The 23,511-nt window shown below is 40.8% G+C and overlaps 1 protein-coding gene across 3 annotated transcripts in view; it reads right to left on the bottom strand.

The window, feature by feature from the left end:
- Positions 1–23,165, bottom strand: part of DENND4C (DENN domain containing 4C) — a 300,829-nt gene extending 277,664 nt beyond the window's left edge. For 2 of the 3 annotated variants that reach the window (XM_030194207.1, XM_030194209.1), the window contains exons 1-2: positions 22,804–23,164; positions 15,052–15,161 (exon numbers count right to left, since the gene is read on the bottom strand). The gene's annotated coding sequence lies outside the window, so the exon portion shown is untranslated. Of the gene's footprint in view, positions 1–15,051; positions 15,162–22,803 lie in introns of all 3 variants that reach the window. The other variant, XM_030194208.1, reaches the window with a different exon arrangement.
- Positions 23,166–23,511: the final 346 nt, after the last annotated feature.

Here is a 23,511-nt window from a genome sequence, read left to right as displayed (position 1 = left end):
GCAGTATAACAAATGTTTATAAACAAACATAAACCTACTCCCCCCCCCCCCCCCAAAAAAAAAAAAAAATTCTATAATCTTGTGCACACAATTTTACACTTAGATTGTAGAATAACTCCTACAGCTGTGTATGTAACTGAATTGACATTAACCATTACCTATAGCTAAGTGTGTAACTTAATCGAAAGTTAGCTAATTGACATCAATTATTGGTGATAAATAGAATGAAGCAGCATTAACATTAATTTGCAGTTATACATGTAACTGCACTTAGCTGGTATTCTCTAAACTTTGTGTGCAAATTCTAACCGTGTGCAATTGCAAGGGGGTGTGATCGTGGGAGGAGCACAGGCACAGCAAGGATGTGCCCAACACTTACACACTAAGATTAGAGAATACAATTACACCAGCTAATGGCATGGTGTAAGAAGCTGCGCCTACATGTTGGTGCATAAATGCCAACTTAAGCTTGCATTCCATAACAGCAGTTACACGCATAATTGCCAATACAAATTTCACATTTAGGTGCAGGATGCTGCGCACTAACTTTAGGCAATCTGATTGCAGAGTCCCAGAGGAAACCCTGCTGCTTGGCCCACAACAGAGGGTGTTCACTGCAATGACCAATCTAAGTGAGGTGGGAGGGGGATATAAAATAGGGGAAGAAAACCTGACAGCTCTAAATGAAGACTGAGAATACCACATAGCCCTATAGATATCAGTTCTGAATGAGAGGGATGTACAAAGAACAGGACGAAGCTGCCAGCACAAAACCTTTAGCCATATGAAATCCTGAAACACGTTTGGGAGAAAAGGGAAAACAAGTCTCTGAAGAATAAAAATCACTCTAACCTGCGGGATTATTAACAATGTTCACTAAATATACGCATGTCTGCCAATTAGAGTAAAATGCAGTCTAACTGGACAGAATTCATACGTATAAACTGGTTAAATCCTGATAGCATGCCAAAAAAGCAATTAACGTTCACTCTTGCTTAAAAGTCAAATGGTGTATTCTATATAACAGAACCACCTATTCACAAAACACTTACCATATTCCCTGTGCCCTCTCTCAAACACACCATCTTCACCCAACAAACTTATGCTCTCATCCACTACACAGCCTATACCCTTACTCACTACATTCCTATTTACCTAGATTGTAAGCTCTTTGAGCAGGGACTGTCTCTATGTGTCTCATGTTCAGCGCTGCGTGCGCCTGGTAGCGCTATACAAATGTTATTAATAGTAGTAGTAGTAAGCTAGAGGCCAACCAAATTTTGGTTTTGGATTCAGCATCCAAAACTGGCCTGAAATCCAACTTTGGGTTTCGGCCAAAAACACCAGCACATTTTTAGCTGAAAGCAAACTCCCTGCCCCTGCATGCCTGGGCTGGCACCCCCTCTCCCAACAAAAAACCCATCTTCCTGGGCCGCCCACTAACTCCACCCTCCCTCCACTCCAGGCCTACCTTCTAAAAGCCCTCAGTGGCTGGGAGCAAGAACAATTCAGAATTGCTCCCGTTCCCACCAGGGCTTTTTGAAGGTAGACCTGAAGAGGGTCTACAGGTGGGTGGCCGAGGTGGGGGGCGGCTAGCCCAGGGGGGATGAGCTTGTGGCTGTGCAGGGAGCAGGGCTACAATTTCAGTTTTGGTTACGGCCAAAATCGAGTGATGAATTTCAGTTGCAGATCACTCCTGTACCTGTCTGTCCTATAATATGCCACACTCTTGCACTAACCACCCTACTCCATCAGGCACCTTGCCAAGTCTGCAACACTTATACAAGCATGAAGGAGATGAAGTCATTACAGGGCCCCTGAGTTTGTGGAACTCCCTTCCTTTGGCGGTAAAGGAGAACTTTCTCTAAACCACTTTAAAGCAGATGTAAAAATATGGCTTTCAGCAGGCATATGGTGTCTGATTTCACCTAGGCTAGGCTGACCTGAGCACCCTTCTCTGTTATTTGTTTACTTTTGGTTGGGGTGACTATTTCTTTTAATATTTAGCAATGTATTTCTTTTCCTTTTTGATATTTTTTTTTAGTCTGTAAATTGCTTTGCTCTGCAAACTCAGTTAAAGCGGTATAGTAAGTCTGAAAGAAATATAAAAAGATAAAGAAGGAAGAGAGCTAAGGAAAGGTCCACTATTTGGCAGTTGGCTTACGGGCTAAGACTGGTCTCTGAAGACTTCTCAGTACCAAGATCACTGAAAAGTCTTGTGACAACCCAAGATCCACCCCCCCTCTCTAAGAAAATCCCATACTGAAAGTCAAGAAGCTATTACAAAGAACAAAATTAACTAAACACAAACAAAGCTAGTTTAATGGGACAGAGTCAATGTGGATTCAGCCAAGAAAAGTCTTGCCTCACCAATTTGCTACACATTTTTGAAGACAGGAATAAACATGTAGATAAAGGTGAGCCAGTTCATATAGTTGTTTCTAAATTTTAAGAAAGCTTTTGACAAAGTCCCTCATGGAGACTCCTGAGCAAATTAAGAAGCAATCGGATAGGAGGCAATGCTCTATTGTGGATTGAGAACTGCTTAAAAGATAGAAAACAGAGAATAGTGTTAAATGACCAGTCCTCTAAATGGAGGGCGACTAGTGGACTACCCAGGGATATGTACCAAGACCAGCGAGGCTTTGTTTGTTTTTTTTCCCCATATTTATAAATTATCTGAAAATGGGAATGACAAGTGAAGTGATCAGATCTGTAGAACTCACAAAATTATTAAATATTGTTAAAATTGCAATTGGACTGTGAGAAACTGCAGGAGGACATTACAAGACTGGTGATCCAAATGGCAGATGAAACATCATGTGGACAAGTGCAAAGTGATGAACATTGGGAAGAAAAACAAATTATAGCCACATGATGATATGTTTCCACAATAGGAATGACCATCCAGGGAAAATATCTAGATGTCACTGTGGATAATACATTGAAATCCTGTGCTCAGTGTGTGGCGGCAGCCAGAAAATCAAACACAACATTAAGAATTATCAGGAAAGGAATAGAAAATAAGACAAAGAATATTATGCCACCTCTGGATCACTTGCAACTTCACCTTGAGTATTGTGTGAAATTCTGGTTGACATCTTAAAAGACACAGAGAAGGGCAACAAAAATGAATAAGGGGATGGAATGACTCATATGAGAAAAGATTAAAGAGGTTGGTGCCCTTCAACTTTTGGAGAAGAGATGGCAGAGGGGGGAATATGACAGAGGTCTATCATATCCCAGAGGAAACCCTGCTGCTTGGCCCAGAACGGAAGGTGTTCACTGCAATGACCAATCTAAGTAAGTTGAGAGGGGGATATACAATAAGGGAAGAAAACCCCGATAGCTGCAAGTGATATGACAGAGGTCTACAAAATCCTGAATGGAATAGAACGGGTTAAAAGATAAAAACAGAGAGTAGGGTTAAATGGTTAGTATTCTCAATGCAGAAGGGTAGATAGTGGGGTTCCCCAGGGGTCTGTGCTGGGACCGCTTTTTAACATATTTATAAATGATCTAGACCCCTCCGAAGGGACACCACCTTGTAGTGGTGGAGGGGCTTCTGTGTTTCAATGACTCAGAGGGCTATGCTGAAGGGTTACCCATATCAGACAGGCCTCTGAGGAGAAACCAGACAAAGAATGTCCCAAACTGGGAGAGTGGTAAGATGGCGACCTGAAGTTCGTATGGCCAACGGCCCAGCTGCCCTCTGAAGTTTCGTCGTCTTCACGTAAATTTCCTCTCTGCAACTGCAGTTACCTTAACTGAGAGGAAGGGGACAACCAGCGGTCAGCCACCGATGGCCAGCATTTTGTCCCCTGAGCAGCAAGTGTGGGACCGCTGCGCGATGAACTGCCCACAGATGAAAGGGTTGGCGAGTCCTTTGATTAGCGCCGGCGAAGGAGCGTCGACGCTCTTGGACCTGGAAAAAACAACTCCATTGCGCCCGAATTATTCAACCACCATGTCCAAAGGAGTGGAGGAGTGAGTTTGAGGCATATGCTGAAACGGAGGACGTTTACAGCAGAACCCGAATTGGTGGAACCACTCCTAAACACCTACGAGAAATCAACTTGGAGTTTTTGGCTCCCGTGGAGGTTACATTGAATACCATCTCAAAGGCGCTTCGGGACCTAACGGTGGCAGTAAATAATTTTGTTTCAGATATAATTTTATTAGAGAGTTACATGGACAATTTAACTGAACCCTTTGAGAGCGAAAAATTGATATAACAAATGATTCTACACGAGCAAGAAGTGGTTATGATCTTGAAAATGATAACAGACCAGAAACTTTGAATATACATAGTAACATAGTAGATGACGGCAGAAAAAGACCTGCACGGTCCATCTAGTCTGCCCACGATAAACTCATATGTGTATACCTTACCTTGATTTGTACCTGTCTTTTTCAGGACACAAACCGTATAAGTCTGTCCAGCAGTATTTCCCGCCTCCCAACCACCAGTCCCGCCTCCCATCACCGGCTCTGGCACAGACCCCGTATAAGTCTGCCCTCCCCTATCCTAGCCTCTCAACCACCAACCCCTCTTCCTCCCGCCACCCAATTTCAGCTAAGCTTCTGTGGATCCATTCCTTCTGCACAGGATTCCTTTATGCCTATCCCACGCATGTTTGAATTCCGTTACCATTTTCATGTCCACCACCTCCCGCGGGAGGGCATTCCAAGCGTTCACCACCCTCTCCGTGAAGAAATACATCCTGACATCTTTCCTGAGTCTGCCCCCTTCAATCTCATTTCATGTCCTCTCGTTCTACCGCCTTCCCATCTCCAGAAAAGATTCGTTTGCGGATTAATACCTTTCAAATATTTGAACGTTTGTATCATATCACCCCTGTTCCTCCTTTCCTCCAGAGTATACATGTTCAGGTCAGCAAGTCTCTCTTCATACGTCTTGGAACGCAACTCCCATACCATCCTCGTAGCTTTTCTTTGTACCGCTTCCATTTTTTTAACATCCTTCGCAAGGTACGGCCTCCAAAACTGAACACAATACTCCATGTGGGGCCTCACCAACGTCTTATACAGGGGCATTAAAACCTCCTTTCTTCTGCTGGTCACACCTCTCTCTATACAGCCTAGCAACCTTCTCGCTACGGCCACCGCCTTGTCGCACTGTTTCATCGCCTTCAGGTCCTCAGATACTATCACCCCAAGATCCCTCTCCCCGTCCGTGTCTGTCAGGCTCTCCCCACCTAACACATAAGCCTCCCTTGGATTTCTACTCCCTAAGTGCATCACTTTGCATTTCTTCGCATTGAATTTTAATTTCCAAATGTTAGACCATTCTTCCAGCTTCTTCAGATCTTTTTTCATGTTTTCCACTCCCTCCGGGGTGTCCACTCTGTTGCAAATCTTGGTGTCATCCGCAAAAAGGCAAACTTTACCTTGTAACCCTTCGGCAATGTCACTCACAAATATATTGAACAGAATCGGCCCCAGCACCGATCCCTGAGGCACTCCACTACTCACCTTTCCCTCCTCCGAGCGAACTCCATTTACCACCACCCTCTGGCGTCTGCCCGTCAACCAGTTCACCACTTCGGGTCCTATCTTCAGCCCTTCTAGTTTATTCAAGAGCCTCCTGTGGGGAACCGTGTCAAAAGCCTTGCTGAAATCTAAGTAGATGACGTCCATAGCACGTCCTTGATTTAATTCTCCTGTCACCCAGTCAAAGAATTCAATGAGATTCGTTTGGCACGATTTCCCTTTGGCAAAACCATGTTGTCTCAGATCTTGCAACTTATTGGCTTCCAGGAAATTTACTATCCTTTCCTTCAGCATGGCTTCCATTACTTTTCCAATAACCGAAGTGAGGCTTACCGGCCTGTAGTTTCCAGCTTCTTCCCTATCACCACTTTTGTGAAGAGGGACCACCTCCGCCGTTCTCCAATCCCTCGGAACCTCTCCCGCCTCCGAGGATTTATTAAACAAATCTTTAAGAGGACCCGCCAGAATCTCTCTGAGCTCCCTCAGTATTCTGGGGTGGATCCCGTCCGGCCCCATGGCTTTGTCCACCTTTAGCTTTCCAAGTTGTTCATACAAACTCTCTTCCGTGAACGGTGCTCTATCCACTTCATTCTCAGGTGTACTTTTGCCAGTCCCTCTCGGTCCTTCCCCAGGATTTTCTTCAGTGAAAACAGAACAAAAGTATCTACTTAGCAAATTGGCTTTTTCCTCATCATTTTCTACATAGCATTTTGCTGTATCTTTTAGTCTCACAATCCCCTTTTTAGTCTTTCTCCTTTCACTAATATACCTGAAGAAGTTTTTGTCTCCCCTCCGTACATTTCTAGCCATTTGTTCTTCCGCTTGCGCCTTCGCCAGACGTACCTCTCTCTTGGCTTCTTTCAGTTTCATCCGGTATTCCTCCCCGTGTTTCTCTACTTGAGCTTTTTTGTATTTCTGGAACGCTAACTCTTTAGCCTTTATTTTCTCAGCCACTTGCTTTGAAAACCATATCGGTTTCCTTTTTCTCTTGCTTTTATTTACTCTCCTTACATAAAGGTCTGTGGCCCTGTTTATTACTTCTTTCAGCTTGGACCACTGTCCTTCCACATGTTGTGCGTTCTCGCAGCCCATCAGCTCCTTCCTCAGGTATTCCCCCATTTTGTTAAAGTCAGTTCGCTTGAAGTCCAGGACTTTGAGTTTAGAGTGGCCGCTAACTACATGAGCCATTATATCAAAACAAACCGTTTGATGGTCACTGCTTCCCAGGTGTGCAGCCACTCGGACATTTGACACACTATCTCCATTCATGAGCACCAGATCCAGCGTCGCTCCCTCCCTTGTGGGTTCCGTCACCATTTGTCTGAGCAGAGCACTTTGGAAAGCAACCACAATCTCTCTACTTCTTTCCAATTTCGCAGAAGGAACCTTCCAATCTACATCCGGCAGATTAAACTCTCCCAACAACAGCACCTCTCTTTTCTTCCCCAACTTTTGAATATCAGCGATCAGATCTTTATCCAGTTCCTCCAATTGTGTCGGGGGTCTGTAGACAACACCCACGTGGACCAAGGTTCTATCCTCTCTTGTTAAGGTGATCCATATCGCTTCTTCCTTTCCCCACTTCCCTGTCATTTCAGTTGCTGCGATATCATTTCTCACATACAGAGCTACTCCTCCACCTTTACGCCCCTCTCTATTCTTCCTAAAAAGATTATAGCCTGGTATGTTTACATCCCATTCATGGGAACCATTGAGCCATGTCTCTGTGACTGCAACTATGTCCAAGTCAGTCTCCAACATCAGGGCTTGAAGGTCATGAATTTTATTGCTTAGACTGTGAGCATTTGTGGTCATTGCTTTCCAACTACATTTCCTAGTATGTGTTTTGGGTTTAGTGATTTGTGAGTGTCTTTTCTCTTTGGGTACCTTCTCCTCTTTTTGTTCCCTCTTCCTTGCTTTTTTTTTTTTCTTCTGCTTCAATTTTAGTTTCAGGAACATCACAGTGCTGTAGAGGAGCAAAAGAATTTTGTAGTGGCAACACTTGTGTGGGCGGATGCTTCTGTGTCACATGACGAATTCTGCCTGAGCCTACTGTGAACCATCTGTTCCTTTGTGGTTTTATTCTCTGAGGCAGTGGTGAGAAGTTATGATTCTGCACAGTCCTATAAGTTGCTTTAATTGCATCTAATTCTTGCATTACTTTATAGAGCTCGTTTTAAAGTAGATAGCTGAAGACAGATAGGACAAGCTTTAAGTTTGCAGATAATTGGCCTTGAAACTAAAGCAGCACAATTATTGCAGAGAATAAAAGTCATCCTGATTGGTTGAAATGGGTATGAACAGGTGTACTATGTTGGAGTATCAGCCTGCAAGACTGCCTGTGTATGACTGTGGAGTAAAGTTAATGAGGTTTGGTTTGTCTATAAATGAGTGGACAACCCTGGGGTGGGTGGGATTATAAGTCCCAATGGGTCAGCTTAGTGCTGCTATCAAGGGAATTCTTTAGCTGAATGGACCAAAATGGTAGTGTCTGATCCAGGACTTTACAGTTTATTTTACTTTTTAAAACTGCCCTAGATATTAATAACTTTCCTTTTAAATAAATCTAGATATTGCCAATAATTATAGCAGTGTCAGCTATGTAAAAATGCCCCTCCCCTCTATCAGAGTTTGGCAGGAACAGAAAGAAAGACAGAAAGAGAGGTTTCCCAGTGCTAATTAAATTGATTAAGCAACAAGCCTTAACAATTTAAGACAATATCAGGTAGGTTTCTCACCTAACGAAAGTCAATTTGAGAAGTATGGGATTTAGGGGTCAGAATAGACCTGTCCTTTTTGCAGGAGCTTGGTTCAGTCCCAGCACCTAACGCCAGTCAATTTGAGAAGTATGGGATTTAGGGGTCAGAATAAACCTGTCCTTTTTGCAGGAGCTTGGTTCAGTCCCAGCAGCTAACGCCAGTCAATTTGAGAAGTATGGGATTTAGGGGTCAGAATAAACCTGTCCTTTTTGCAGGAGCTTGGTTCAGTCCCAGCACCTAACGCCAGTCAATTTGAGAAGTATGGGATTTAGGGGTCAGAATAAACCTGTCCTTTTTGCAGGAGCTTGGTTCAGTCCCAGCACCTAACGCCAGTCAATTTGAGAAGTATGGGATTTAGGGGTCAGAATAAACCTGTCCTTTTTGCAGGAGCTTGGTTCAGTCCCAGCACCTGGAAGTTAGAAGAATAATAAAATGAACATTATTATAGATGATTAATATCGAGATTATTGTTTTTTCCCAGAGTTCCGGGTATGACTCCTAAAGTGTTCCTCAGAAATATTTCCTCAATTATTACTTTAAAAGGAGTGAAGCCTGTGAAAACTGGGATTACTTTGATCAGTTGGATCTGATTTAGAAACTTAAGTATATGTATTGTTAAATAACTTCTGGTTTTTAAAAGAGAAAGAATGTAATCAGATGTATTATTTCTAACTAATATTGGACAATAAGTATGTTTTCAATAAAGTGATTTGACAATACACTGTATTGGCCTTGAAAAAGTCAACCAGATGATCAATGTGGAATAATGAATTAGATGACTATTATCTGGGGATAATCAGGTTAATACCACTTTTTTTTCTGTTTACTGTTTAACTGATCTCCTTGTCTTGTTTCACTCTCCCTATTTAGTGGTCTAAGGAAAAGAATAGAATTACTTGACTGAAATAATTCCTATATATTACTTTCTCTGTATTTCTGGCAAGTTGTTTTATCGCTTGTAAAAATTTAAATGGTTATAAATAAATTATCTAGAGATGGAAGTAACTAGTGAGGTAATTAAATTTGCTGACAACACAAAGTTATTCAACGTTGTTAAATTGCAAGAGGAATATGAAAAATTACAAGAGGACCTTACGAGACTGGGACACTGGGCATCCAAATGGCAGATGATGTTTAATGTGAGCAAGTGCAAAGTGATGCAAGTGGGAAAGAGGAACCAAAACTACAGCTACGTAATGCAAGATTCCACATTAGGAGTCACTGACAAGGAAAGGGATCTAGACGTCATCGTGGATGATACCTTGAAACCCTCTGCTCAGTGTGCGGAGGCAGCGGCTAAGAAAGCAAATAGAATGTTAGGTATTATTAGGAAAGAAATGGAAAACAAAAATGAGGATATTATAATGCCTTTGTATCGCTCCATGTTATATATTATAATGCCTTTGTATCGCTCGAATATTGTGTGAAATTCTGGTCACCGCATCTCAAAAAGATATATTGGAATTAGAAAAGGTACAGAGAAGGGAGACAAAAATGATAAATGGGATGGGACAACTTCCCTATGAGGAAAGGTTAAAGCGGTTAGGGCTCTTCAGCTTGGAGAAAAGACGGCTGAGGGGAGATATGATAGAGGTCTATAAAATAATGAGTAGAGTGGAAGAGGTTGACGTGAATCGCTTGTTTACTCTTTCCAAAAATATTAGGACTGGGGGGCACGGAATGAAGCTACGAAGTAGTACATTTAAAACAAACTGGAGAAAATATTTCTTCATTCAACGTGTAATTAAACTCTGGAATTCGTTGCTAGAGAATGTAGTAAAAGCAGTTAGCTTAGGAGGGGTTAACATGGTTTGAATAGCTTCCTAAAAGAAAAGTCCGTAAGCCATAATTAAAATGGACGGGGAAAATCCACTGCTTATTTCTAGGATAAGCAGCATAAAATGTATTGTACTGTTCTGGGATATTGGCAGGTACTTGTAACCTGGATTAGCCACTGATAGAAACAGGATGCTGGGCTTGATGGACCTTCGGTCTGTCCCAATATGGCAATAGTTACTTACTTATGGGTAAACGTGAATCAAATTATTTACTCTTAAGCACAAGGACTCGAAGATACTTCACAAAGTTACATGGAAAATACTTTTAAAACAAACAGGAGGAAATATTTCTTTACTCAACAAATAGTTAAGCTCTAGAACTTGTTGCTGGAGGACATGGTAAAATCAGTTAATGTAGCTGGGTTTAATAAAGAGGTTTGGAAAAATTCCAGGAGATAAAGTTCAGAAACCATTATTATGGTAGACCCTGGGACTGGTAGCATGTAATCTTGCTGTTTTTGGGACTCTGTCAAGTACTTGTGACCTGCTGGAAACAGGATACTAGGCTAGATGGACCCCTAGTCTGACCAGTATGGCTATTCTTATGTTCTAAAAAAGTACTATAAGTGAACACCACTTATAACACATTTGTGAGTCAAACACTGGGGCAGATATTCAAAAACCCAGACACCTAACATAAGGAATTAATTTGCTTGATCACATAAATGAAAATTACCCCTTACTGAATTCCTAAATTTAGTTTCCTAAAAAGTAGAGAGGTCAGGATGCTTCCAGGTCACAGGACGTAAGTTAGGTGCTTGACACTGATTTCAAGCATGAAGCACCTACTGTAATTTAGAGGCTGCGATAAAGTAGCTCATTCCTGTGCTCTTCAGACAAATTATTAGGGATGTGCATTCATCTGAAGCAATATTTCCCATATCATTTCATATTTTTTTGCCTCAAAATTACAGGAACAAAATAAAAAACTGTTTTGTTTTCCCTGTGTTGTAAATAGTATGAACTCTTATTTATACAGACATAAAATACCAAATATAATAATCTTAATAACAATCTCTAAACTAACAGAATCTTCTTCAAAAAACATCAGTAAAACAAGTTTTAATCTTTCTGCAAAATCCCATCATAATCATTAGTCTACAAGATAAAGGAATTCTATTCCATTAAAAAAAGGAACTTTGTGGATATTCACAATTTTTCTTAGCAATATTAGTGTATTTTTCTTTATTCACTTTGGACCCTATAGGTGTGCTAGCATTTTTAGTGCATGCTAATGGTAGAGACATCCATAGGAATATATGGATGTCTCTAGCATTAGCACACACTAAAAACATTAGCGCACCTTAGTAAACAGGGTCCTTTGTATATTGTGAATTATTCTACAAACCATAAGTAAAAAGTTAAAAAACAAAACCATGGAGCAAGAATATGCACGAGAACGGGCACATTCAGGCTGAAAATATCTGTCATAAGGAATGTAAAAGCGTCTCTGTCCGAGACCGCAAAGGACAATTAGACATAAATTACTAATTCCTTCAAACAGTATTTAGGTACCATCCCATGGAAAACCTTAAATACTAAAACCAACAATTTAAAATAACAATGCTTCTCAACTGGGAGTCAATGAAAAGAGAAAAGGATGGCTGAAACATGACTATACATTCCAGCATTCAACAAAAGTTGAGCTGTTGCATTTTACGCACACTTAAGTCTTAAGACTTTTTGCTAGTAGACATACGAACAATGTGTTGCAATATCAATGCGACAAATTACATGAGCATAAATTAATTGAACAAAGTCAGCCACAGAAAAGTAGGAATGAATCCTACAAAGTTGGCAAAGATAGTAAAATGAGGAGCTGACTATACATGAAACATGATTTTCAAAAGACAACCCCGCATCCAGTTCAACTCCTATACTATGCACTTAACTATAGCAGATACATCAAACAGTAAAACAGGGCAAGGATAAGGACAACTACATCTAAGAACCCATAAAAATTCTGTTTTAGAAGAATTCAACTGAAGTTTATTTAATACCATCAGGTCAGTAACTTCTCCAATTGGGCCCCTTGAACAGAACCTAAGGGTGTGTGTGTGTATGTATATATATATATATATATATATATATATATATATATATATATATATATATATATATACACATACACACACACATATATGTGTGGGCCTCAGAATCCAAACTAAAGCTAAATAAAGAAATAATATATATTCATGGTCATTACCAACCTATTTGACCAAAATGACTACAACAGTTTCACAAATGACATTTCATTCACCACTGACAAAAATCTGAAAATTCTAGGTATAATTATAGACAAACATTTAACACTTGATACTAAAGTTTCCTCAGTGATCATCTTTCAGGTCCCTTTGGAAACTAAAAAGTATCAGAACCTATTTCTCATCAGAAAAATTCAGACTATTAACATTATCCCAATTCAATTATTGTAATGCCATATATGCTGGCTGGAAGGAGTACTTGTTGGAAAAAAATCCAAACAGCTGAAAGCACTGCAGCCAGGTTCATACACAAAATCTCTCGTTTTGAAGGTGCCTCCCCTTTATTAATCAAATTACACTGGCTTCCCATCACAGCAAGAATCACCTGCAAATTATGTACCTTTATCTTTCAAATCCTAAATGGCGCAGCTCCAGACTATATGGTACCATTAATAAGCTTACCTCAAAGAAATGCTAAATATGAGGCAAGAAACTATCTCAGACTACACCTCACAAATTGCAAAAAAGTGATCTACAAAACTGTTCACTCTGCAGATTTCACTTACCTAGGAACCAAATGGTGGAACTTCTTACCACCCAAAATAACAAATATACAGGAATATACTAGATTTCTGCAAAATCCTCAAATCGTTCCTATTCAAACAAACCCCTCACAAAGAACAGTGGTATCTCAAACAAACTAATTATTACTCTATTTACCATTAACCTTCTCTATGCTTCATGTACAATTTCTCATTCATAATAGATTTTCTAAATGTTATACATCCATAGATATCCCAGTATGTTTATGATACTGTATTGTAAAATTGGATTCTTACAACAAATTACTTTCTTATGCATTATTCTTTGTTATGTATCCTATACTGTTTATTGTAAGCAACATTGAACTCAAACTTGTTTGGGATAATGTGTGATATAAATGTCACAAACAAATAAATAAATGTAAACACACACTGGCAAAGGTGTGGATATAAATGCCATGGCTCAAAGTAATATCAACACCGGGATACATGACAGACCTCATCGACCTGCCAACCAGAAACACTAGGAAATCAGCATGATCATACCTGAACCTCCACTACCCAGAAACAAAGGGCTCAAATACAAATCCACTTATGCATCCAGCTTTTCCTACTTAAGCGCACAACTATGGAACGCACTACCAAAAGTAATAAAAACTACGGTCGACCACCTAAACTTCCAGAAAGCACTAAAAACAGACCTGTTCAGAAAAGCATATCCCCCCGACCCAGCATTTATTTATTTATTTAATTGCATTTGTATCCCACATTTTCCCACCTATTTGCGGGCTCAGTGTGGCTTACAATACATTGTAAATGATGGAAATACAGTTTGTTACATTACAATTATGGGCTATATTGTGAATAGTTAAGGAAGACAGAGTCAGGTCAATCATCTTTGGGGCGTAGAAACTATAGGATATGACGTTGGGGGATTGCTAGGGTGATCGAATAATAGCAAGAGAGCGATGGGGTATAACAGTTTTTATCTGTGGGTAGATTATTGAATGGGAGAGAGTACGGGGAAATGTACCTGGATACCTGCGACATAATGAAACAAAGACCGTAATGGCCATATCCTAACTCTTCCTCTCCCTCTCTAATGTATTTACCACACATGTACCTCTCTCTACCACAATATCACCTTGTAATTGTTCATACTTGTATTAGTTCATACCGGAATCGTCTAACGCCATTTACGGTACTATGTAAGCCACATTGAGCCTGCAAATAGGTGGGAAAATGTGGGATACAAATGTACCAAAGAAAGAAATAAATAAGCATAGGTCTTACATAAAGACTAAACAGCAAGAGTGATAAAAAGAGCACACTAGGGAACTCCAACCAACAAAGGCTTGGGTTTAGAAAGCTCAAGAGCTTACTAAAACATGCTGTCAATCTTCCAGAAAAGAACTAAAAATAAAGCTATGCTACAAATCCCAATGCTAGATAAAGGGACATTAGTCCCCTAATCTAAATATTTCCAACAATCATTAACAATATCCATCAAAACTGTTTTGGTGCTATATTTCCTAAAACTAAATTGGAAAATCAGAGATCACATACTGTTCGTCAACAAAAGAAAGCAGTTGAGATACTACCATGTTCTCCAAGACCTTATTATAATAATGGCAAACTGGAAACAGGTCTAAAATGACCAGGTACTTTAGAATCTAAGGGGGCCTTTTTATTAAGCTGTGCTAAAAGTGGCCAGCGCTATCACTAACTTTGCTGACAGTAGTGCATGTTATTTGCAAAAATGGATATTGGGCCATTTTGACGTTATGGGAGCAAAAATCCAATTAAAATTAACATTCCAGGAAATAACATTGGAGACAATGCCTATGTGTCTTTATAAAACATCAGCAAAATAAGGGCCTAGTTGGACTTCCTACTTAGGAGGCCTGTTATAAAATGACGCTTATACAGTTTACGTGGCCCCATGTGTCCACACATCCTACAACATTTGCTGAGACAGAAAGATGCACCGACATGCCAAGAAACACAGTTGCATATCATCCGTGGAATTTATGTAGAAGTTATACTGACTACTAGATGCAGGTGACTGTAATATCTTTCACTGTTTTTCTTCAAAAGTAACATGCTGAAGGAAATCACAATTAGTACTTTTTTATAATTACTAGAAGAATTGATTAAGTCTGGGCTGAACAACAGAGGCAGTGTGATAAATCACCTGTAACACTCGGGTTCTTGATTCTCCTAAGTAGTAGTTGGCTTTCTCCCACCTCAGGGCACAGCACAGAGGTTCTTCTCAGTAATTATGAAAGGATGGTAATTACAGCACTGAAAAGGAAAAAAAAGATTTACTTAGGATTGTATTGTTACAGAGAGCAAATTGTCTGGAAGCAAATGGATATACTGTGAACATGGCAGAACCTGTTTACCTATACCTAACTTTGGACTACTGAAGAATAGTCACTTGTGTCTGCATAACAGAAATGTGTGCCCATAGGTGAGTGACAGCTAACAAAAAAGAGCCTATGAAACTTTATATGAAAGGAAGTTGTAAAGTAATAACAAAAATAGTTACATTATTATATATATATATTTTTTTCACCGTTAACCTTGAAGCTCAAATACAAGTGAGTATTAGGAAGGCATGGTTTAAATTGCAAACAGTGTGACCTTATTCCCCCGATTCTATATAGCATGACTTAAGTTGCACACGCAAATCCAGTCATATTCTGGATTTGCGTGCGCAACTTAGTTACTTAACAAGTCAATCAGTACGGATAATTGCACCTTAACAAGCAATTGACTAATTGGTATTAATTAGAATTTACACGCAGAGCTAAGCATATTCTATAACGTGATGTGCGTAAATTCTAAGTCGCATAGTTGAAAAGGGGGCATGGACAGGGGCATTTCTAAAATCTATGCACACGATTATAGAATAAACCCAGTCCGTGCATAATTTAGGCATCAACATTCACACCATTTTGCTTGGTGTAACTGCCCGTGACTAAATTTAGTTGTGCGGATGGATGCTCGGCATATTCTATAAACCAGTGTTTCCCAAGTCAGTCCTGGAGTACCCCCTTGCCAGTCAGGTTTTCAGGATACCCACAAGGAATATGCATTAAAGAAATTTGCACATAATGGAGGCAGTGTATGCAAATCAAGTTATGTATATTCCTTCTACATATTCTGAAAACGGGGGGGGGGGGGGGGGGGGGCAAGGGCTGTGTGCGGGCCACGGACCTGGAGGCACACAGGCTACAACTACCAGCATGCAGCCTTGACGAGAGGCAGATACAGACACATACCAGAACACGTCCCCTGGTCCCAACGCCCAATTTCCTGAGCACTGCAGCAAGAATTTAAAAGACAGGCAGGAGAGCTTCTGTTTGCTTGCTGCCGCTGGAGGCTTCCACATGGCTGCATGCTGTGTACAGCCTAACTAGCACCTATGAAGGAAGGCACCGATTGGAAGCTCAAAGACCAGGTGGGCCTGAGTCCACCCAGGCCCACCCGTAGCTACGCCCCTGATTTCCTAATCATTACTCATTTTGTTTGCTTTTTTGGTTTTGGACTTGAAACCTGGTTTGGCCACTGTTGGAAACAGGCTGCTGGGCTTGAGTGACCTTCAGTCTGTCACAGTACGGCAACACCTAAATCCTTTTCCTCAGTGGTGACTCCTAGGCCCTGATGCTCAAAGCTCCGGTGCTAAAGCGAACAGTGCCCACCCCATACAGTGGAAACAGAGCAGAAAAAGAGCCCTCCAGTGCTCAAAGCTAATGGCATTCAAATTATATGCGCACTATGAGATCAAAAGAGGGAAGAACGTGCCTGATGTATGCACACAAGAGTTTCACAGTAAGCACAGCTCTTGCGCGCACGCCCAGGCAAACCCTAAAGTGAAGCACACATCGGCACCTTTAAATATAAGCTTTTCAATTTTTTTCCTTTACTTACAGAATACAGGCGCAAATGTGTGCTTCACTTTAGGGTTTGCGCCAACTCACACAAGATTCAAAGTTCATTTTATTTGATTATCTACTTACAGTCAGACCATCAAAGCCTCTCTTCAACCCCCCCCCCCCCCCACCCCACCAGCTCAAAGCTGGCGTTATTTTTCCAGTAGCAAGAGAAGAGTTTTTGTGCGCTGTTCTCTGAACATTGGAAGGGCATAGCAAGACCTCATTAAATTCCATTTTACTACATTTTAATACAATTTATGGCCATCTTTGGCTCACACATTTTTTCCTACGCTAAAGCCCTCTGAGCATTCAACGCAGACTGATACCAGCCCTAGTCCAGAGCTAATCAGCTCTAACACCAGCATTAGGCTCTGAGCATCGGGGCCCTAACATGGAACCTAGCATCAGGTAGCTATAATTAGGGATATTATTCCCTACATGCATCACTTTGCATTTGTCCACATTAAATTTCATCTGCCATTTGGATGCCCAGTCTTCCAGCCTCCCAAGTTCCTCCTGCAATTTTTCACAATCTGCATGTGTTTTACCAACTTAGAATAATTTTTTTTCATCTGCAAATTTGATCACTTCAGTTCACTCATTGTTCGTATTTCTAAATCATTTAGAAATATGTTAAAAAGCACCAGTTCCAGTACAGATCCCTGTGTAGCTCTACTATTCACCTTCCTCCAAGAACAAAACTGGCCATTTACAGCCAGATGCACTAACTCCACGGAAAGAGCCCTTCCCTTACTGATCCCTTAGCAAATCGGTAAAAAACGGGCATGCATGAAGGAAATCGCATGCAAATGAGCTGCACGCTGTTAGCTCATTTGCACGCAATTTCCTTCCTAAGGACGGGAAGCCAGTCAGCCAGCCGAGCATATGCAGAGCAGCCAATCGTTATGCTGGCTGCTCTGCGCATGCCAAAGACGGCTTCATACACGTCACATAAAAAAAAAAAAAAGGACGTCCCTGACGAGCACTTGGACGTTTTTTTCTTCAGATTTTGTGATGGGCTAAGAGAGACCTGGAGGGGAAAAATCGAAAGAGATGTCCAAATAGTTTTGATTTGGACGTCCTCGCACATCCCGATCCTCGATTCTCTCCGGCGGTGGTCATTTCGGGCACGTAAGAAAAACACATCCAAAAAGGACACCCATCACAAAATCTGAAGAAAAAAAAACGTCCCAAGTGTTCGTCAGGGACGTCCTTTTTTTTTTTTTTTTTTTTTTGAGTGAAAGACGTCCCTGACGAGCACTTGGCCTTTTTTTTTTTTCTTCCGATTTTTGTGATGGGCGTTCTCCTCTGCATGGGTCCCGCTCATAGCAGCCCCAACGAGAGGTCCAGACCTCCCGTTAAGTTTTCCACGGTGCGTGGGGTCGGAAACAATAGTGCATCACATTCACATTATAATAGTAATTAGCTCATTTGCATTCCGTTTTTGTTAGCTGCTACCATGACAGGAAAATGGCTCGGAGAACCATTTTGTGCATGTCCCGGTTTACTACTTGCGCGCTAAACTGGCTAGAACCAGTTTAAAAACCAAGTTGCTGGCTCGTTTAGTGCATCTGGCTCCTAATCTGCACTCAGAATACTTTCACAACTAGATTTACTCAGAAACAAGATGTGGCACTGTAGGCATTTGCCAATATTAAAGGCATGATCAAGCTCCCCAAAAGAAGGAAGGAAACTTGTCACCCTGCTTCCCTGAACAGCTTATTCAGCAGTGTAAGCAAATGTCAGCACAGGATCTGTAAACCAACATATGCTCACAAGCACAGCAGCGATCCAGACCCCTCCTCCCACAGGGGCATCCTGTTAACACCCTGTGCAAAGGGCAGGACCACTGCAGGCTTTGAAGCACTGTGACTCACAGTCTGTTTCTGGATTAGCTGTTTGGCACACTTCTTTCACAAAACAGTAATAGTGCTTTTAAAATAGGGCACAGCAGGCAGTTATGGCTTTGCCTTTAAGTAAATCCAAGTCTAGAAGTAACAGGATGGCCCTTTACCTCATCCTATATCCTATATAATAAAAAGCACCTCCAACATTCTGAAGCTGACTCCGTGGCACTGTGGCAGTGTAGGGTTCGTAAGTCTGTAGTTCAGCATTTCATTGGCTCTCACTGTCAACAAAGAACCAATCAGACAGAACGGAACTTGGAGGAGGGAAGTGGAGTGGATTGAATCTCTAACAAACAATCATATACAGGGAGATACGAACATCAGTGGAGGCAAGCACAGAACGGAAGGGAAGACAAACATTTAATCACTTTGTCACTCACAAACACACACACACTCAATCACTGTGTATCTCTCTTACACTGTCTGTAAAACACACTGTCACTCTCAGTCTCTCACATGGGCAACTGTATGTTGCATTCTCACGAGTAAGGAGCTCTTCTGATGTGATTGTTAAACTGATTGAAGGGCCTGAACAAGGAAAACTTTTACCACATTGTAACACAGTTTACACAAAAAATATTGTATATAAAGAAATCTTACACATGTAAACAACAATTATATTCAGAATACAACCGTGGAAACATTAATGGCAGGAACTCATTACACTGCTAGCGTCCGTTTCATTGCGTTAAGAAACGGGCCTTTTTTTTTTACTAGTATTGTATAAACAGCAACTGTTTTGTTTTTTCTTGGGGGTGTGGTATAGTAGCTTTTTGAATAAGTAGGTAAACGAGAGCAAATGTGCCACAATATTTACCCCTGAGCTGGCACAGCAGAAAGGCAGATGTGGGAGGTCAAGTGAAGGTGGATGATGAAAAAAAGAAACAGAAAGATGGACAGCCTTCAGCAAGCTAAAGATTTACTGTTCACAATAATAAAAATGTTAGCAATCTAGTAATCTGTGTAAAAACAAATGCTAAATAACAATATTTCCCTCAAAATATAAGTATTTCTTGGCAGCACTCCTTTTGCCCTCAGCCTTTACTACAGTCACCTCTCTGTCATATCATGCACCTCCCTCAAATTCTCAGCACTCTTCCAGCATTATCAACCTGAAGCAATATCTCCTTCTCCAAAACATATCGCTGGATGCCGTTACCATTCTATCTTTGCTAATATTACTGATATTGTGGTATTATATCAAGGTGAGAAAAGCAGTGGGTTCAATACCCTGACGCATACTGTGACAACAGATGAGTACTCTTATCTAACACATGCCTAAAAGACATGTATCATGTATCCTACCTAACCTTCAGCCTTGTGCCCTCCTCCCATTGTCTTTCATGGCCTTAGGGCCACCCCCCTAAGACTTTAATAATTAAGTTCAACAGTCATGAGCACTGCACACCACCACCACCACCCCCCCACCAACCCAAACAAAAGAATACATGGATAGGGCATCATGCTTTTCAGGAGCAGCAGAACACCTTTTAGGTTGGACGAGCCACTCAACCCAACCTAAAGCCATTTCCCCCACACTCTAATAAGCTGATGCTATCTTGGGCAAAATATTATTTGAGCCGTGGCCCCAGTGGCTTTTAAGTATTAACCTTTAGGTTGTATGTGTATACATAATGCTGACAATTTCAAAAGAGGGCACACAGATGAAATTTCCAAAAAGTACCTACTTACTGCCTATTTTATGAAGGCAAACCACTATCAATATATATCCATAAGGAGGTGAAACAAATGACCAAAAAAAAAATCCAAAACACAATGCCAACTCTTAATTCAACATATTACGGGATTTATTAATATCAAAATCATCTGTCACTGATTTTTACTCTTAAGGGATCTTAGAAAACAACTGAACCCTATTCCAGTGTTTACCTCACTCACACAAATGGCTCTATATTATAATCACTGGTTTCCATTTGTTAAACAGTTCAAAATAACTTTTTAAACTTTGCGATGCAATTAAATTGTGACTAGTACTTATGTGAATACCCGCGAGCCACTAAGATCCTGAGTCCAGAGGTCCCCTTAAGATTAAAAGTAAATGACAAACGTAATCATTCATCTCCGAGACATCTTAATCATTAAAGATATCTCCGAGATGAATGATTACTTGTGAAAACAAGAATTCATAAAAGAAAAAAAGAACAGTGAAAGCTCTTCTAAGCTAAGTACATAAGATGTTATAAGACCAGTGTGTTCTTTTTAGCAAAAAAAGTGCCAGTACTCAAATGCTAGGCCACCCTTCAGGATTGGGGTGATCACTGAGAGACACAAACCATAATAGCCAGGCCCCCTGCAACCAGTCACAGAATCTATGACAAGACAGAATTGGTATGTAGAGCCTGAGCTCTATCATTAAAACTTGGGGTCCATGGATCAATTTTAACAGACAATGGAAAAGGTGCCGGTACTCAGTACCCCCTCAAAAAAAGCCCTGTATAAGACTGAATATTGAAAGTTAAAAGTTGAAATTTGATAGTTGAAAGTGGAAAGTTAAAATGTTGAAAAACATGGATCAATGACGAATACATGCCCACCACAACAAAATACCTGGCTTAAGTATATATGAATGGTGGAGACATGATTATCTGATGGATTCAATACTCAGAACCCTTAAAGTGCTATATAAAAGACATTGGTAAGGATTAATTGGAGCTGAATGTTGAAGAGCTAGCACTAGTTGCCCATTGAGTATAGGGTTCAATTCAAAATCATTGTTTGATTTTTAAGATTCTTACACAAGTTTCAGAGATATTCACAACAAGGTTCCATATTTACCAGCCAAATCGATTGTTGAGATCAGCAACTCAGAAATTATTTGATATTCCATCCCATCATGTCATATGATCTGATGAGTACAGAAGATATTTTATATTGCTGGTCCAGTCTACTGAAATACGTTGCCTCTTTAAATCAGAAATAATACAGAGCTTAAAAGAGAGCTCAATACACTTGTTTATGCAAGCCTACATTTGGGGTAACATCTGCTCTGGGACTTTGTTTTTAAAAGCTATTTTGTGATGTCAGTTGGTTTTTATATTATGTATGTAATCATATAATCCACTGAGAACTATGGATCAAGCGAAATAAAAGTTTTTAAATACATAAAATAAGATGCACTTGTATGGGAAGTTCCAAGGAAAAAAAATTAGCCCTTACAACAACTACTACTGTTATACCTGGAGAAACACTTTCCTTTGGAACGGAGTAAACCAGTCCACATCTAGAAGTATCCTCATTATCTGGGAACATCTTCATTTTCCAATCACAAAGAAACAATATCCTCATATTTAAAACACCAAGCATAGTCGTAGCACCAATAGTGCAAAGTGGTGCAGTGGGAGCCAAATTAAAACTGTGCTGTTATGTAACACTGTTCATGATGCTTTAAAAGTGTATTATGCACCCACTAGTTTACAGTTTAAAACAAATATATATATATATATATATATATATATATATATATTTACTTTCTACCCCTGTCTTGCTATCTGCCAATATATATATATAATTATTTTTTTACTTTCTACCCCTACTGTCTTGCTATCTGCCATTTCACTACATCACATTTCCTCCGCCTGCTAGCCCACTCCCACTGCAGCAGTGAAACAGCTGAAGAGCTGCCAGCTCTATAGTCAAGGTATTCAGGCATATCAGCAGGAGATCGGCATCCAGGGGAATATAAAAACAGTTTCCTTAACAGCTGCTAGCTCCTCCAATCTCTGCAGCCTATGTGTACTGGGAAGACCAGTCAATGAGAAATACAGCATCGTCGGGATAGGAAGTGCAGTAGTTTTACAGCTCCCCACGATACTGAAATATTGCAACTATAACGCTGAAAAGGAAATGTGAGAAGGGAATGAAAATGAGATGAGAAATACGAGAGGAGAATGCGCGGATCATACACAGGTATTGCTACGGGATGGCAACTGACACCCCCAAAACTGCCTTACCTCCCCGTTTCCACTCCAGCTAGATCGGCTCCTGTAAGCCAAGCGTGCCACGCTTCCTCATAGTCCCGCCACTCCACTGTTCCGTGCCCGCGTATCCCTTCCTTGCCCCGTCTATCTTAAAACTTACCTTTTTCTTCCACAGGTCGCCGGCAATAGCAACCAGTCGCAGACTCTACCTGCGGCCTGCCTAGTTCCTTTCCCTCTGCTGCTGCAAGTGCGACCTCGGCTCCCCCGCACGGAAACCGGAAATCGCGTCAGAGAGGGAAGGACGTCGCAACGTAGAGAAGGCCTCAAGACAGGCCGCAGGTAGCGTTGCGTTGCTGGCGACTAATGGAGGGGGAAAAGCAAGTCGGGTGAGATATCGGACCTGGGGTGAGATAGGTCAGGGGAAGGAGATAGATATGCTGGGACCAAGGAGTTTAGATTTCAGAACAGGAGACGGTACGAGGCTACCTAGCCCGCACAAAAAGGTTAGATTGAGAACAGGAGACGGTACGGTACGAGGCTATCTATGAAGCCAGTAAGCGTAAGTAAGTTGTGGCAGTAGGCGGAGTCACAAGTACACCCAAAACAATAGCAAACGCTATTGAAAGCAATAGCAAAATATTATTACACATATAATGGACTGCCTAGGCATGGTCCATCTGTAAAAAGTCAAAAGCTATTCCAGTTGGATAGGCAGCTTTTTAATTTATTTGAAACCGTCCCATGTGTAGATATAAATATCATCAATGCTAGAGATCACCACCAGCCTTTTACAATAAGCTTATTGTCTCACGCCCTTACATCAACAGTATTATTAATAAATAAACAAAGGAAACCTCAGCTTCCCAGT

Source organism: Microcaecilia unicolor, chromosome 2 (genome assembly GCF_901765095.1).
Source record: "Microcaecilia unicolor chromosome 2, aMicUni1.1, whole genome shotgun sequence".
NCBI classification, from domain to species: Eukaryota; Metazoa; Chordata; class Amphibia; order Gymnophiona; family Siphonopidae; genus Microcaecilia; species Microcaecilia unicolor.
Note: the sequence above shows the minus strand (reverse complement) of the source record. Positions and strands in the feature narration are given on the sequence as shown.